Source organism: Leopardus geoffroyi, chromosome E2 (genome assembly GCF_018350155.1).
Source record: "Leopardus geoffroyi isolate Oge1 chromosome E2, O.geoffroyi_Oge1_pat1.0, whole genome shotgun sequence".
In the NCBI taxonomy this organism is placed as follows: Eukaryota; Metazoa; Chordata; class Mammalia; order Carnivora; family Felidae; genus Leopardus; species Leopardus geoffroyi.
The window spans coordinates 42,734,900-42,750,124 of NC_059335.1; the positions used below are offsets into that span (position 1 = coordinate 42,734,900).

At 37.1% G+C, this 15,225-nt stretch overlaps 1 protein-coding gene across 2 annotated transcripts in view; it reads left to right on the forward strand.

Annotated features, from left to right (window-relative positions):
- The window catches only part of CBFB (core-binding factor subunit beta), a 55,875-nt gene that overhangs the window by 5,447 nt on the left and 35,203 nt on the right, over positions 1–15,225 (forward strand). The window lies entirely within an intron of this gene.

Consider the following 15,225-nt stretch of genomic DNA (forward strand, 5'->3'; position numbering starts at 1 on the left):
ACAGGCATATGGTTAGATTTGTTTTCATGTTATAAGAATGTAGTACAATTTTAAAAATTGCTGTCAAATTTTTTATGTGATTTTATAACTCATTTCATGTACATGATATTCATCATAGAAACTTCTAGCCCTTAAAGATGAGTAGTGTGCTTTCTTACATGTAACATATAAAACTTAATTCCTTTAAAAGTGTTAACAGGAATTTTTTGTTTTACTAACCTAGGTGACTACCATGCTATAAAAAAATAAAAAGAAGAGAAAAATGGGAAAAGGCATAAAATGTTATAATATTTAGAAATACCTCATGGGTAACTTTCTACTTCTGTTATTACTTCAAATTTAATTTTGATAAGAACAGTGAAAACTTTAACCTGGAAATAATGTTTTTATTTTGAGGAAAAGCTGGGAAAATAAATCAATGCCTTAAATTTTTTATGGTGGAAGTTTAGTTTGAAGCTGTAAAATGTGTAAGCTGAGAGCTCTATTAAATTCTGGTTTAAATGTATGACATTTTGGTGAAATTTTATTGAATAATATCTCGGATTGGTTCATCTTTTTATGTAGAAGTTGACTCTTATTGAAATAAAATATTTAAAGAGAAATCTTTTTTGGCTTCATTTTATACTCAGTATTTTTTGGATTTCCTTTACAGTGTGTTTCCATACCTGTTTTTATCAACTTGCTCAATTTTTTAAGTGTCGTCATGAATAGCATAACCTGTCACTTTATTTGCAAAACATAATACATATTGTAATTCAAAGATCTTTGTATTAGTTTGTATTAGGAAAAAGATTTCTGGTTTTGTGTATGTATAATGAAGAATTTTTTGTTTTAATCTTATGAAATAAGGTTTAATTTTTTTGCGGGTGATGAACCAACTAGTCTTTGGAAAAGGAGAGGGAAAATAGATTACAGAATTTTTAGAATGAGTAATAAGTAATTTGCTTTCCTATGTATTAGCTTGCTTGCTTGCAAGATTACAAGCATATGATCCAAGTTTTACTATCTTGTAATTCTTGTATATAAGGAAGAAGTTGGGAAGTCATTGTAGGATTATTGCTTTTTTGGTCTGTTTTTGTGTGTGTAAGTGTAACTCAATGAAGAAGTTATTTTTTTTCTTGTTCAAAACACTTTTTTTAATGCTAATTTATTTTGAGAGAGACAAAACACAAGCAGGGGAGGGGCAGAGAGAGAGAGGGGGAGAGAGAGAATCCCAAGCAGGCTCCACACTCAGTGTGGAGCCCGATGTCAGGCTCAATCTCAGGACTGTGTGATCATGACCTGAGCTGAAATCAAGAGTCAGGCACTTAACTGACTGGGCCACTCAGGTACCCCCAAAACACTTTTTTAATGTTTGTTTAACATGGTAGATCAGAGACTACAGATGGAAACCAAAAAAAGCTTTTTCTTCACCTTTGATGCTAAACTTCAGAATGGACATCTCAGAGTTACCCAAGTCTTCCTGTATTTAATAACTAATAAATGGGTGTTAACTCTACTAGAAAGTATTTTTGCTTTGGGGCGCCTGGGTGGCTCAGTCGGTTAAGCGTCTGACTTCGGCTCAGGTCGTGATCTCGCAGTTCGTGAGTTCGAGCCCCGCGTCAAGCCCTATGCTGACAGCTCAGAGCCTGGAGCCTGCTTCAGGTTCTGTGTCTCCCTCTCTGTCTGCTCCTCCCCTGCTCATGCTGTCTCTCTCTGTCTCTCTCTTAAAAACAAATGAAGATTAAAAAAGGTTAAAAAAAAAAAAAAGTATGTTTGCTTAAATTAATTTAATGGTAACTGTTTACCAGATTGAAGTCCACATTATTCTTGGACTTAAGCCATTGATATGTTTTCAGTTACATGACCAATAATAACAAAAATGTTGTATGGCTATTGTAGCATTTGGGGGATGTGTTTTCAGATATACCTGGAAAATTGGTAGAACTGATGCAAGTTATCAGGAAACTTATATTTTATTAACATTTGTTTTAGAAGTTTTTTTCTGTTAAAGGGCACATATCAAATATTTTCAATTTTGCAAGCATATGGACTCTATTGCAGCTGCTCAAGTCAGTTGTTATAGTGGAAAAGGAGCCATAGACAATATGTAAACAAATGAGTGTGGCTGTATCCCAAGAGTAGTAACAGTGGCAAATTCAGTATCTTTCCCACAGATTTAAATCTATAAATGTTTATACGTAGATCATGTACTTTTTTTTTTTTTTTTTTTTCAACGTTTATTTATTTTTGGGACAGAGAGAGACAGAGCATGAACGGGGGAGGGGCAGAGAGAGAGGGAGACACAGAATCGGAACAGGCTCCAGGCTCCGAGCCATCAGCCCGGAGCCCGACACGGGGCTCGAACTCACGGACCGCGAGATTGTGACCTGGCTGAAGTCGGACGCTTAACCGACTGCGCCACCCAGGCACCCCGATCATGTACTTTTTAAATATACTTTTCAACACCTGTAGTGTACCAATAGAATCCAGAAGGAAAAAACATGTTAAGGCACAAAAAACAAAAGTAAGAAACTACTATATTGCTCCATTCCAGTGGGATAAAGTATACCAGTGAATTTAGAGAAAAGATATTGACCCATGTTTTCTCAACCATGGAGCTCAAACTATGGGGTCTCTTATTTTTCTTATTCCTTTTTTATGGTCTCCTGATAACCATTAGCTTTTAAATCTGCCCCCATAGGATTAGGACTAGGACTAGAAGCAAAGAAAAATGGAAGTAATTTCCCCCCATGTTAATTATTTGCCTCTGCTTTTTATATTGGATCGCAGATCAGTGTCTTCTACAAATTCTCAGCCTAGTCACCTCCTCAAGCAGCTTAGTTCTCTTCCCATTCACACCCAACTTTGAGAAAACTATGGTCAAGGCTTTGGAGTTAGGCATACTTGAGGAGTTAAGTCCTGGCTTCATTTAGAAATGTGTATCTTTGCACAGTTTATTTAACCTTTATGGTCCTCAATTATAATATGAGGTTAATGCGTACTTCCCAAGGTTGCCCTAGTGATTAAATGAAATAGTGTATATAAAGTAGTTAGCCCGGTACCTGACAGAGGAGTTCATTCATTCAGAACGTACTTGTTTTACATCTGTTGTGTATACTAGGCACTGTCCTAGGCGCTTGAGATGCATCAGTGATAAAGATCCTGCCCTGGGGGTTGTTTTATGGAAGGAGTGGAGAATAGACAGTATACGGAATAAGTAAGTTATATAATATGTCACAAAGTGGTTAGTGCTCTGGAAAAAAAGGAAAAGTCGAATAGAATAAGGATGATCAATGAGAATGTTAAATGGAATGATCTGGATAAAGAAAGTCATATATTTGAGCAGAGACCTGAAGGAGGTTAGGGAATGATGAGCCATGCAGGTATCAGGGGAAAGATATTCAAGACAGAGGAGACACCCACTGTAAGGGTCGTAGAGTGGGAGCATGTGTTTGATAAACAGCAGACAACCCAGTGTGCCCGGAGTAGACTGTGCAAGGAGGAGGGTAATAGGAGATGAGGTCAGGGAGATAACAAGGAGTCAGTTTATGTGACCTTGAAACAACATGGACTTTTATTCTGAATGAAATGGGGGAGCGGTTTCAGATTTTTGAGCAGATGAACAATGGGATCTGCCTTAGGTTTTGAAAGGATCTGAGTTAATAGACTGTAGAGGGGCAGGAGTGAGGCAGGGAGACCATTTTGGCTGTTGCAGTGATCTTGGCGAGAGGCTAGAGTAGCAGCAGTGGAGGTGGTGAGAAGTGATCATAGTCTGAATGTATGTGTGATGTGAGAGTCAAGGACTCCAGCGTTTTTGGCAAGAGCAACTGGGAGAATGGGATTGCTGCCATCTGAGATAGGAAAGGCTGTGGGTGGAGCAATTTTGAGGAGCAGTTTAGGACATGTGTGTTTGTGGTGGTCACTTGTTAATGCACTTATTTTCTTACCGCCCACCCTTTACTTACTAAGTTATGGCACAGCTTTTTCATAAGTGACCCTTCATTTGCTTATCCCAAGGATTCAGTGATCTGTTAAAAACAATCAGCTTTAGCGATGTATACTTTCCATACAATAGAATGCACCCCTTTTAATTGTATATATAGATTTGAGTTTTGACAAACGTATACATCCATGCCAACACTATCCACATTCGAGATAGAGTTTCAGTCACTGGCTCAGGCCGGGGGCTGTGCAGTCTCTGAAGATGACTGGAGCTGAGGCATCCACTTTCAAGCTCATTCACATGACTGTTAGTAGGTGGCTTCACTTCCTGGTCATGTGTGCCTCTCCATAGAGAGAAAAAGAATGAAGTCACCCTGCTTTTTATGACCTGTTCTCCAGTTGTATCTTATTCTGTTCATTAGAAGGGAGTCACTAAGTCTAGCCCACACTCAGCAGGGAAGGAGGAGTATTTATTCATGTACATGGGTGTGAATACCAGGAGACTGGGATCATTGGGGCTATCTTAGAGGCTGGCTACCCCAATAATTCACTTTAATTTAGTGAATTCTGAAAATATTAGAATGTTAATAGGAAACGGAAGCTATGTATTTTCTTTGATTTGAAACACGGCTTTCTTAGAAGAAATTGAAAATAATACAGTATAATATAGTATACACTATATATACTATACTGATACGCTATAATGAAAAGAGCTGATTTAAGTCAAAAGATAACCGTAACTTTTTTACCTGTTAATGGGAACCAAAATGTCTGTCCTATTCATATACCTTATGTCAGGATTAAATGAGGTACCAGAATATGTGAAAATGCTTTTAAAATTGTAAAGCACTATGTAAAATGAGGCTATCTGATGATTTTGTAGGGTGAAATTATGGATAATTTAATTATGGAGTTTCAGTGCTATCCTGTGCCTTAGGTCAGCTTCACTTGTAGCTGTACAGTTTTGGAACACCACATTTTTCCCAAGTGGTCCATCCTGGTGTATTATAAACCCAGATAGCGAAAATGTTTGTAATTCTTCCTTAATCTAAACTGCTTTTCTCTAATTTCAGTTTAAGAAGACAAAGTAAAGCAACCAATTAGAATTTAAGTTATTCTTAGTTAAATTTTTGTATGCCAAGCAAATTCCAATTCCTCTGATCTTTCCTCTTAAGACCCATTTTCAATTACTCTTTATTTCAAACAAATGCAAATGATTATGGTTCACCGTAAGTTAATAGTCTTGAATGGTCAGATTAATGGTTTTTCATGCATTCTGTATTTTGTAAAGCTTCATTGGGGTTTCAAGTTAATTATTGTATGTGCTTACTACATGATCCTAGTTTTTGAGTAGAAAGATAAAGGGTATGAAAAATATTTTATAAACTGAAAAAAAAAATGAACTTTACAGCACTACTGTTTGTTTTCTATGGAAATTGAATATACTATCTAGTGTTACTACACTCACCCAATACAGTTGTTGTATTTCTATTTATAACTTCTGATTTTATTTGATAGTCAAATAACATTACTAGCAGACATTGAGAAGTAGTTATGAAGTATATGTCATTAGAGCAGATGCTTTAAGAAATTTTGGTTCTATTTTTTCTCCTCTGAACTTTTGTACTTAAAACAAAAATCTTTTATCTTTCATTTTCATGAGCATAAGTAAAGCAAAATTTAACAGCATTTGATTTAATGAATGAGGACAGATTCTTCTTTTAAATGCTTTTTCCAAAGTTCTGTGATTCTGCTGCTTCTGGAGTATTTTGCTTACTTGCCTGCAGGATCTTTGTCCCAAAATAAATATTGTGTCTGTTTATATACCATCCACAATTTGGCAGGGTTTAGAGGACTCCTTGATGTTAGCTTTGAGAAATCCCTATTCAAGCTCAACAAGTTCCTTCTCCTCCTCAGGCAGCCCAGTCACTCCAAATAAAAGATAGCTGTGGTAAAGCTTTGGAATGTGATTTTCCCCAAGAGAAATTGACACAACTTTTTCAACTAGTTTGTCAAATCCAGATTTTAAGTATGTATTTCTATTCAATTAAAACATGAAGTATATTTTCTAGCATTTAGTTATCAGGAATTTAGTGCATCAGAATAAGTAATCTGTTTTAAAGCTGACTTCCAGGGCGCCTGAGTGGCACAATTGGTTAAGCATCTGACTTCTTCAGCTCAGGTCATGATCTCGCGGCTTGTGAGTTTGAGCCCCGCATCCAGCTCTGTGCTGACAGCTAAGAGCCTGGAGCCTGCTTCGGATTCTGTGTCTACCCCTCTCTCTGCCCGTCCCATGCTCATGCTCTGTCTCTCTCTGTCTCTCAATAATAAATAAACGTTAAAAAATTCTTTTCTAGAAAGCTGACTTCCATGTAATTATTTTTATTATTTTATTTTTTCATCATAAGTATACCCTTTAATCCCCATCATCTATTTCACCCATTCCCCTCACCCTCTCCCCTCTGATAACCATCAGTTTGTTTTCTATAGTTAAGAGTTTGTTTCTTGGTTTGTCTGGTTTTTTAAAGTATATTTTAAGCATACTATAATATTTTAATAACTGAATTATAAAATTTAGAATTGACAGCCTTATGCTTATATTTTTAAAGACAAGTTTTCATTTTAATAATTTTTAAATCTAGGAGAGTTGACTGACTTCATGCATAAACAAGATGGTTTAAAAATTAGGATGTCTGGGGGGCGCCTGGGTGGCGCAGTCGGTTAAGCGTCTGACTTCAGCCAGGTCACGATCTCGCGGTCTGTGAGTTCGAGCCCCGCGTCAGGCTCTGGGTTGATGGCTCAGAGCCTGGAGCCTGTTTCCGATTCTGTGTCTCCCTCTCTCTCTGACCCTCCCCTGTTCATGCTCTGTCTCTCTCTGTCCCAAAAATAAATAAACATTGAAAAAAAAAAAAAATTAAAAAAAAAAAAAAATTAGGATGTCTGGGGCACCTGGGTGGCTCAGTCAGTTAAGCGTCCAAGTCTTCATTTCAGCTCAGGTCATGATCTCACAGTTTGTGGGATCGAGCCTCCCATCGAGTTCTGCACTGACAGTGTAGAGCCTGCTTGGGATTCTCTCCCTCTCTCTCTGACCCTTCCCCTCTCATGCTCTTTTTCTCTCTCTTTTTCTCTCAAAGTAAATAAATAAATTTCAAAAAAAAAATTAAATTTAGGATGTCCTAGTACCTTCCAGTTAGAGTTACATTAATTTGCATATATGGTAAATGTTCCTCCAGAGTATTTGAAGACTGTATATTCTCTTTCTCTTCTCTTGAATTGTATCATTTGCATGGATTTACCTTTAGTGTAAGGGTAAAATTTTAGTTGTGACCTTATCTGAATTATATATTCCAAGTTAAAGAAGACAGTAGGTCTGAGGGGACCTCTGTAGACTGCTACATCCTAATTTTTCTGCTCATTTTCTTTCATAATTTTTTTTTCAAATATTTCTATTTATGAGACAAAATTCACCTACCTTAGGTGTACAATTCAGTAAAGAAATGTATACGGTCAGTAGGTGTAACCACCACCACAATCAAGATGTAGAACATTTCCATAACCTCAAAAAGTTTCCTCATGTCCTTTTGCAGTCAGTCCTCTCACCCCCTGGACCAGGCAATCACTGATCTGCTTTCTATTACTATAGTTTTGTCTTTTCTAGAATTTCATATAAACATAGTCACACAGTATATAGACTTTTGTGTCTAGCTGTCACTTAGCAACATGCTTTTGTAATTCATCCATGTTGTGTGTATAGTAGTCCATTTCTTTTTATTACTGAGTAGTATTCCATTGTGTGGATATGCTACATTTTGTTTATCCAGTAATATTCGTCTGTGTGTGTGTGTGTGTACACACACACCACATCTTTTTTATCCATTCATCATCGATACACATACCACATCTTTATCCATTCATCAGTTGATTGACATTTGAGCTCTTTCCATACTTTGGCTATCACCAGTAGTGCTACTATAAACATTGGGGTGCATGTGCCCCTTCAAATCCGCATTTTTGTATCCTTTGGATAAATACCTAGTAGTGCAATTGCTGGGTCATAGGGTAGTTCTATTTTTAATATTTTGAGGAACCGCCATACTGTTTTCCAAAGTGGCTGCACCAGTTGGCATTCCTACCAGCACTGCACAAGGGTTCCTCTTTCTCCGTGTCCTCGCCAACATCTGTTGTTGCCTCAGTTGTTAATTTTAGTCATTCTGACAGGTGTGAGGTAGTATCTCATTGTGCTTTTGATTCATATTTCATTGATGATGAGTGATGTTGAGCATCTTTTCATATGTCAGTTGGCCATTTGGATGTCTTTAGAAAAGTGTCTATTCATGTCTTTTGCCCATTTCTCCACTGGATTGTTTTTTCGGTATTGAATTTGATAAGTTCTTTATAGATTTTGGATACTAACCTTTTATCTGGTATGTCATTTGCAAATATCTTCTCCTATTTCTTCAGTTGCCTTTTAGTTTTGCTGATTGTTTTCTTTGCTGTGCAGAAGCTTTTTATCTTGATGAGGTTCCAATAGTTCATTTTTGCTTTTGTTTCCCTTGCCTGCCACATTTTTTTAAATGTGTGAGAACACTCATGAGTTGGGGTAGGAGCAGAGAGAGAGGAGTGAGAGAATCCTAAGCAGGCGGGGCTTGATCCCACAAACCCGTGAGATCATGACCTGAACTGAAATCAAGAGTTGGACTCTCAACTGACTCAGCTACCCAGGCACCCCTACACCACATCTTCTTTATCTGTTTATCAATTGATGGACATTTCGGCCATTTCCATAATTTGGCTATTGTAGGTAATGCTGCTATAAACATCAGAGTTCATGTACTCCTTTGAATTAATATTTTTGTGTTATTTGGGTAAATACCTAGTAGTGAAATTGCTGGATCTTAGGGTAGTTCTATTTTTAACTTTTTGAAAAACCTCAGTACTATTTTCCAGAGTGACTACATGAGTTTGCATTCCCACCAACAGTACAAGAGGGTTCACCTTTCTCCACATCCTCACCAATACTTGTTGTTTCTTGTGTTTATTTTATTTTATTTTATTTTATTTTATTTTATTTTTTAATGTTTATTCAGTTTTTTGAGAGAGAGTGTGTGCACGTGCGTGCAAGCAGGGGAGAGACAGAGAAAGAGGGAGGGAGACACCGAATCCAAAGCTGGCTCCAGGCTTTGAGCTGTCAGCCCAAAGCCTGATGCCAGGCTGGAACTCACAGACCTTGAGATAATGACCTGAGCTGAAGTTGGACCCAGGTGCCCCATTGTGTTGTTGGTTTTAGCAGAGGGGAGGTGGATGGGGGGGATTGGTTAAATTGGTGATGGGGATTAAGGAGGGCATTTGTTGTGATGAGAACCGGGTATTTTATGGAAGTGTTGAATCATATTGTACAACTGAAACTAATAATACACTGTATGCTAACAAACTGAAATTAAAATTAAAACTTAAAAAAAAAAAAATTATGGGGCACCTGGATGGCTCAGTCAGTTAAGGGTCTGACTCTTGATTTTGGCTCAGGTCATGATCTCACAGTTCATGAGATCGAGCTCTGCACTGATGATGCAGAGCCTGCTTGGGATTCTCTCTCTCTCTCTATCCCTTCAGTTCTCTCTCTCTCTCTCTCTCTCTCTTTCTCTTTCTCTCAAAATAAATAAATAAACTTAAAGTATGCCAGGAGCTGTTTTAATTGATACATAAATAACATACACTGATACTTGCATAATTTCCATTTTACTGGTAAGAAAACATTTGTAAATTTTAATACTTTTAGCTTGAGCAAGCTCAGAGACTTTTTATTTCTTTGATAACACTTCTCAGATACTTAGTTTTCTACAAAGGATTAGAAGCCATAGCCTGGCTAACAAGTTCTTCATGTTATAGACTGTGCTATGGTAAGGAGTTTAATTAATGTTACTTTCTTTTATGAAAGTATACAATATGAACAGTTGGAAATTATTATCCATCATAAACTTTTCACTTTGAAAATTGATATGTACTTAGGAAGCAAGAATTTAAAATAACACTTAAAATGTGCCTTCTGGTAGTATAACTGTGCTTTTAGGACTCATACTGTCCTATACTGTGTGTCCTGAGAAGGAGAGGGCCAAGTCTGGGAATGTTTGCCAGGTTGTTTTTGTGGATGAAAACCTTTCTTCCACAAATACAACCAATACTGAGCCCTTTTGTGTTTTAAAATTTCAGATGATAAATAAATAAATAAATAAATAAATAAAATTTCAGATGTAAAGTCAGGTTGATCTTCAGATTAAAACAAAAGGGTAGCTCAGAACATGTGACTTCAACATTTCCATTAGGAAAATTTAGGTGTTTTTCAAGCAAACAAAATATTCTACACATATTAAACCATAATTTTTAATAAATGTCTGGCCTCACTTACAAAATATTGCTTTAAAAATAATGGCCCTTTGAGGTGCCTGGGTGGCTCAGTCGGTTGAGCATCCAACTTTGGCTCGGGTCATGATCTCGAGGTTCGTAAGTTCGAGCCCCACATCGGTCTCTGTGCTGACAGCTCAGAGCCTGGAGCCTGCTTCGGATTCTGTGTCTCCCTCTCTCTCTGCCCCTCCCCTGCTTATACTCTGTTTTCTCTCTCACTCTCTCTCTCTCAAAAATAAATAAACATTAAAATTTTTTAAAAAAAATTAATGGCCCTTTGGGAGAACCCTCCGCATTTTTTGAGGGTATTGCTTATTCATGGCAGCGTTTCAGTCCTTGCTGTTCCTTTGCTATCCAGAACATTTCTGGGCCATTTTTAAAAATTGAAGTAAAACGCACATAACAAAATTCGCCATCTTACCCATTTTAAAGTATACGATTCATTGGTTTTTAATATATTTGTCACATGCATCCTTCCCCACCATCTAATTCTGGAATATTTTCAGAACTTGAGACCATTTTAAATATGTTTTGAAAATCTGTAGACCAGTTTTATGGTGATCATTGCCAGGCCCTGTGGTAGACGATTTACATTATCATAGATTCTCTGAAACCTGCTCTATATAGTGAAGTCTTCTGTTGGATTTTAGAACACATTTGGTGATAGCTAGATTTTACAGCCAAGGAGCCTGGGGCCCAGAGAGGTCAGAAAAATCTTCAGAAATCATGTAATCTACTTCCTAGGGACAGCCAGGATTCAGACTCAAGTTTTGTTTTGTTTTTTTTTTTCCCCAGAATCTGTTTGTTTGCAACACACCACACTGTTGCTAATAAATAATCATTAGGTAAGTTGCCAGGAATTCCACATACCACCTCATATTATTTTAGCCTACTAAGTTACTCTTTCCATTACACTGGGTAATCACTGATATTTTAATGTGGTCTTTTTACATCTCATTTTGATGTCTTCAAAACAACCTTATCCTTCATCTTTTTCTTTTTAACCTTTTAACTTTACTTGACTTGTTTTTCTAACTTGTAGGGCAAGTGATGTTCAATATGACAATTGAGCTGCTAGATAACTGCACATAATTCTTCCATGTTAATAGTATGTTAATAATAATAATGTTAGTAAAAGTAGTTCTGATGTTTTAAAAAGTAATTGTCACAGAGTTGACCGGGGAATGGGCTACAGTAAACAGCATCTGCCTCTTTTATTACTTTTTTTTTCCTAAGAAGCAAATAATTCTGTCATTTAATTTTAGAAGGTTTTCACTTGAAATTGTACCTCTTTAGTGTAGTTCAAGACTGTCTTAAACATGCATTGTTTACTTTGAGTCATAGAATGAAGATAGCAGAACTAGTAAGATATTTTGGGGTGGGGGGAAGTATTCATATATATTCTGTAGTCATATAAAGAGTTCATAATATTAACTGTTGTAAATGCTGTGGAGTTAAGCATTAAATTGACTGTCTAGCCTCTTATTTATTCTTTAGGAAAATTGTCTGTTTTCACACTTCCTGAAATACTTTGAAAACATTAATAATGCAGTTCATTAATGCCACTGTGGTTTAAGTGAATATATAGAGTTAGGAGTTCTGAGTGCCAACTTCTGCCTCCTAACTAACTTTGCAACCTTCTGCAAATGAATTATTTAATATCTCTCACTTTTATGTATGTATGTGTGTAATCTCTGCACTCAGTGTGGGGCTCAAACTCATAACCCCAAGATCAAGAGTCACATGCTCTACTGAGCTAGCCAGACACACCAATATCTCTCACTTTTAATTTCTTTGTTTTAAAATTTTACCTGTTGGATGGTTATAAAGGTCAGATAGGACTTGGAAAAGTTTTGAAAGCTGTAGAGAATTTATATGAACTTAAGGTGGTAATAGTAGTTAAACTTGAGTGAAAAAGTGTTAGGAAAAGAGAATTAAGAAATGAAGGAAGGTATATAGAGCTGTTTGGGACTGGGGTGAGGATTTCTTTAAGTAAAGTGAGTTCAAAGTAGAGGCATGGAGGCGCACCTGGGTGGCTCTGTCAATTGACCATCCAACTTTTTTTTTTTCCAAAAATGTTTTAATGTTTTTATTTTATTTTTGAGAGAGAGAGAGAGAGACAGAGTGTGAGCAGGGGAAGGGCAGGGAGAGAGGGAGACACAGAATCTGAAGCAGGCTCCAGGCTCCAAGCTGACAGCACAGAGCCTGACGCAGGGCTAGAACTCACGAACCGTGAGATCGTGATCTGAGCTGATGTCGTTGCTTAACCACCTGAGCCACCCAGGCGCCCCTGACCATCCAACTCTTGATTTCAGCTGAGGTCATGATCCCAGGGTCGTGGGAGTCGCCCCCATGCTGAGCCTGGAGCCTGCTTGGGATTCTCTCTCTCCTTCTGTTCTTCTCCCCTGTCACTCGTGTGCACATGCACACGTGCTTTTTCTCTCTCAAAATGAAGGAAAAGAAAAAAACAAAGTAGAGGCATGGAGTTGCAGAGTCTAGAAATAGCATTCGTGGTCTTGGCAGTGTTCAAGTTTTTGGTGGTTTGTGATGCTTAGGCTAATGTTACTTTTTTATGCAGTAAGAAAGCAGGTATTTTAAAGATATACCTCCATGAAGAAAAAAATTATGTAAGAATATAATCATTAGATTAGATTAGACTAGACATGTTTTCTCCTTAATCTCAGAGTATGAGTATTATTGGGATGTAAGAATCTTTTCAGATTGCTCACCAAAAGGAATGGCTTTTCCAGACGTTGGACCATCAGTGTTTCTAGGTGGAACATTCTTCTGAAAAATGACGTTTAGAGGAAATTTTCAACACTTGACATTAACTTTGTGTGGCATGGTACAATAAAACCAGTGTAATGTTTCAGCATGCTTTTTCTGCTGTAGAGTTTACTGCAGTGTGATTTTTAAGTACCGTAAAATACCTTACAAGAGGTTCCAAATTAGGTGGGCTAGTTCTACATATAATTCTATATAGTTTTTTAAATATGTTCATTAATGCATTTTTCCCTTAAATGCCAGTCATCTTTGCATTTGTTAAGTTTATATTACAAATAAAAGAGTGGATAAAAATGTATGTACAGTTTTAGAAATAACAAAACGAGTGTCCATGTACTTGTTACTGAAGATAACAGTATATCTACACTAGAACTGTGATGTCTAGCATGGTAGCCACTGGCCACATGTGACTATTGAGCACTTGAAATGTGATTGGTCTGATTGACATTTGCTGTTTGTGAAAGAGTACACAGTGGATTTTGAAAACTTGGTACAAAAAAAAGAATGTAAGATTTCTCAATTTTTATATTTTGTATCGAAATAATGTTTTAGATACATTTGGTTAAATAACAGTATTATAAATAATTTCACCTGTTTCTTTTTAATTTTTTGAGTATGTCCTAGAAAGTTTACATTTACCTCTGTGACTTGCATTTGTGGTTCCCGCTATATTTCTATTGGACACTGATGCCTTAGAAAACTCCACAGTCCTCTACCCCTCTTCACAAAAACAAAACAAAAAACAACACAAAAAACAACCCACTATCCTGACTGATATATTTATTCCTTTGCTTTCCTTTGTCATTTTATTCTTATGCACATGTTTCTAGACAATGCATTGTTTAGTTTTGAAACTGAACATAGCAAGCACAGACTTCATGGCAGTATCAGGGAAAGACTGTAATGTAGTTTTTAACGTGAAAGCTCCTAGGAGATAAGCTGAACAGAGTCTCAGAGTCAAGTCTGGATTTTCAGCTTCTTTGCAAATTTGAAAAGCCCGTCTGGGGAAGTTTGTGAGCAGAGTCATGAGTAGGTTGTAGAAAACCTAAGGCTCACACTGGAATTGGGACGTGTGCATAATGTGAGCCAATGTTCACAGCATGCTAGAGATCCGGAGGAAATAATGGTCAGAGGGAGTGGGCTACTCTGTATTTTCTGATTCTGTTTTTTGATTCTACCTCCTTTTCACAGGAGTTTCTCCATAAATCTTTTCATTTTATAAAACTGAAACTGTAAACCCATTAAATAATAACTTCCCATTCTCCTTTCCCCAAGCCCTTAAAAGTTTTATTTATTTATTTTGAGAGAGAGAGAGAGAGAGAGAGAGAGAGCAAGCGCATGAGCAGGGGAGATGTGGAGAGAGGGAGAGAGAGAATCCCAAGCAGGCTCCACACCGTCCACGCAGAGCCCAACACGGGGTTTGAATTCACAAACTGAGATCATGACCTGAGCCGAAAACAAGAGTCAGATGCTTAACTGACTGAGCCACCCAGGCACCCCTGGCATCTACCATTCTACTTTTTATGATATTGACTAAGTACCTCATGTAAGTGAAATCATATAGTATTTGTCTTTTTATTACTGGCTTATTTCACTTAGTATAATGTTCTGAAGATTCATCCATCATGTAGCATATTGTAAAATTTTCTTAAAAGCCTCAATAATACTACTTTGTATGTTTTATACCACATTTTGCTTATCCATTCATTTGTCAGTGGACACTTGGATGGTTTCCATGTTTTAGATGTTGTGAATTATGCTGCAATGAACATGAATATACATATATTTCTTTGAGATCCTTGCTTTCAGTTCTTCTGAATGTTTACCCAGAATCGGAATTGCTGGATCATAATTTTAAAAAATGTTTTTTTAATGTTTATTTTTGAGAGAGAGACAGAGCGTGAGCAGGGGAGAGGCAGAGAGGGAGAGGGAGACACAGAATCCGAAGCAGGCTCCAGGCTCTGAGGTGTCAGCACAGAGTCCTGACACAAGTCTCGAACGCATGAACCATGAGATCATGACCCGAGCTGAAGTTGGATGCCTAACCGACTGTGCCACCCAGGTGCCCCTCTGGATCATAATTTTTTTTTTAATTTTTTTTTTTTTAACGTTTATTTA